The sequence below is a fragment of the Seriola lalandi genome, unplaced genomic scaffold (genome assembly GCF_002814215.2).
Source record: "Seriola lalandi dorsalis isolate HSWRI2012SDOR001 ecotype SW California unplaced genomic scaffold, Sedor1 jcf7180002054977, whole genome shotgun sequence".
Lineage (NCBI taxonomy): Eukaryota > Metazoa > Chordata > Actinopteri > Carangiformes > Carangidae > Seriola > Seriola lalandi.
In genome coordinates, this window is record NW_019525527.1 from 717,649 (window position 1) to 720,882 (window position 3,234).

Here is a 3,234-nt window from a genome sequence, read left to right on the forward strand (position 1 = left end):
AGCATCTCTACAGTTATTTTTAAAATGATGGTGACAGACTTGGAGTGTGTTCATTCTTCCCACCTCTCCTCCAGCAACAAGCGTCTCCACCTTTAAACCAACAGCCTGTCCTCACCTTGAAGTTGCTGGAGTTGACCCAGGAGCCGGCCACCGCCTCCACCATCCTGTCCAGCGTGGCCTGGTCCTGCTCCAGCTCGGGGGACTTCTCCCCGTCCAGGATGAGCTCTGTGACCTCCTGGCCCACCTGGAGCCTCTTCCCCACGTCGTTGTGCATCACCTGCTCCAGTAAATACTCCACGCTCACCTCCTCCTCCATGACTTCCAGCTGGCCTCTCTCCTCACGTCTGCTCCACCAGAGCCCTGACAGTAGACAGGCCCGTTTATACACTGGTGATAATGTTTAAGAGGCAGCTGAGGCTGGTGACACCAGCACCGTGATCTCCTGCGGGGGGCGGCTGCTCTGGACATGGCGCTTCATTGTTCTGTGTCGCTTTGCTGTGACGAAACTCAACAAGAAAAAGGGACAATTAGGGCGAAGTTTAGCTGCTTTAAACTGAGACTTTACGGTTTTACTGAGGAAATATATTGAACAGAAACATGTCTCACTAACGTGTAGCTCAGGATTAGAGGTAGTGCTGCTACTTTAAGTGCAGCACAGTCACTTAACTGCGCTTATTAAGGTGAACGTTAAATGTCTAAACAGTTTATGTAGCTGTTAGCTTCTCCTGCTAGCTCGCTACTAGCCTGCTTCTATCCAAATTACAGTCGAGTTAGCGTTAGCTAAACTAGCTAAGTTAGCTGGTTAAGTTCCAACGGCCGCGGAGGCTTTAATGTAACTTACCTGCTCCTGGCGGGTTCATTGACTAGTTATTAATCCAGTGATCGGTTATAGCTTCACTCACCGGATGGACTGAATCGTTCCCAGAAAAAAAGTCACAAGTGTCGATGCTGCCTCCGCCGTTACTTCACATCCCAGCCCGGCGATCATCCACTCGGCTGGTAGTTTAACTACTTGGTGTTTAATCCTCAAGCCATTTCAATGTCTACAAGCCTCAGCTGGCTAATCAATAATCATTCACTGTGATTAGAGGCGACGAAATGATAATTTGCCATAGTAAATCATGACATGTCCCACTGCAGACGCCGTAGAGGAAGCTGCAAAATGGCGACACCTGCCGGCAAGAGCGGGGAACAACACCTGTTCCTGCAGCACCAGAAGGGGAGAACAAGGATGGATGGATGTGAAGATTTGTAATTTGTAAATTAAGTAATTGTAAAACTCCAAGTAAATAGCATGTGAACATTAAATATTAACTGTGTATATAAGGTTTATTACTGACAGCATATATTTTTTGTATTTGAATATGGGGGGTTATTTATATTTGTATGAATACTTTTATTATATTTGTATGTGTGGAATGGAGCACTGCAATGTAGCAATTTCCCGCAGGGGATAGTAGAAATATTTCTGATTCTGAATTAGTCAATTTATCACTTAGATGATGGGCAGAAAATTAATAAGCAACTATTTTGATAATCAAACAGGTTTTAATTTATTAGTTGATTTATTTTTATTGAGAATCTTTGGATTTTGGATTGTTGGTCAAATAAGTCCATAGAGTCCAGGCTCAAACTCTTCAAGGTAGTCAGGAGCTTTAGAACTCTTTGAACCACTGAAAGACAGTTTTACAAGTTTCTGAAAGAGATTCTTCACTTTGGGTGTTGGACTTCAAACTTCACCTGAGGATCAAACCCATGACTGTAAAACACCTGAAGAGTCCTCTAACACTGTGAGACATTAGGTCAGAGACACTGGAGACATCATCAAACACACAACCTCCAAATGTCTCAAGACTTTGAAGTTGTGAGAGATTTTGAGTTTTCACTTTTTATGTTGGACTTCAAACTTCATTGAGTCACTGAGGATTAAAGCCCATGACCTCTAACCTTTGGACAAATGTTCAACAGCTTGAGAGAATGGGACAGAAACAAAAAACAGTTATTCTCTTTGAGAATTTCAGTCTTTCCTCTGGACATTGGTTTTCAACATTAATTCTGTCTCAGGATTGAACCAACAACCTCAAACCTTCCAGAGAGTCATAGACCACCTAGATGCTCTTGTACAAAGACACTGTAAACCTCATTTCTTAGAACTTTTCAGTCTTTGCTCTGGACATAAACCTTCAAAACTAAGAGCCTCAGTTGTCCTGAGATTCAGCACAACACCAAACACTGATATTAACTTTTATTGTGAAAAGACAAGAACATCGCAGCTAGAATCTTCACAATGTAAAAGTTAACAACATTTTTATCCTGTAATAATTTCAGCAAGACGGTCCTGGTCTAAAACAATATGCCAAGTAAATTAAATTTTATTAACACAACTAAGGACCAGTATACTTCAAGTGTGTTAATGATTAGTTAACTTATTATTCAGTCAACTTTTATGTGTAAAAGTGAAACAACTTCAAGAGTACCTTGTACACTTAGTACACTAAGTATATGGCTGCTTGATTAGTGAAACTGAAGTGTACCTTGTTTGTGTTACAAGCAAATTCAAAATGTATCGTGGTTATACGAGATATAGATGCTGTATAACATGAATATATGTAATAGTACGTTGTTATAGTTTTGACACATTCCAACAGCAAACTTTATGGATAATAACCAATATACTTTATTATTACTTTGCTACACTACTTTGTACGTTATGTAATGTACTCTTACACACTGCAGTAATACAAATTTCTTAGCAGTCTACAAAAGGCAGACTTAGGCAATCACATAATCAATCACACGAGGAAAACCATGAGAAAAGCACGCACAACAATGACAATGACAATCAGACACAGGAACAAAGGAAACTGTAGTACATATACAGGGTCTACTGACACGGAAGGGCAGGGGCAGGTAGTAAGTGGGGACCAGGTGAGGATGATTGGACTGAAATGACAGGACATGTTAGTGATTTCACAATAAGACAGGAAGTACTAAATAAATGAAACTTAGTGATTCGTTATGTTCAGTGTATCATTACAAAGATCATTTTCAGCAATCAACTGAAAATATACAAGAAATAAATTGAAAAACTGAAAACGTGTGAGTGAAAGAGACAGACTTGTAGAGACTGAACTATCTGTTCAACAGTGAGAACGTTTCTCTCTCTGCTTCATTCAACACAGAGACACTGAGGAACCAGGACTAGACAAGTGCCAGAACCCAAACCCAGGATAC

General features: G+C 40.7%; 1 long non-coding RNA gene across 1 annotated transcript; it reads left to right on the top strand.

The window, feature by feature from the left end:
* Positions 1-866: 866 nt before the first annotated feature.
* LOC147817290 (uncharacterized) lies at positions 867-1,326 on the top strand. Its single transcript, XR_015436502.1, has 2 exons — positions 867-999; positions 1,141-1,326. It is a non-coding gene; the product is annotated as an uncharacterized LOC147817290 (long non-coding RNA).
* Positions 1,327-3,234: the final 1,908 nt, after the last annotated feature.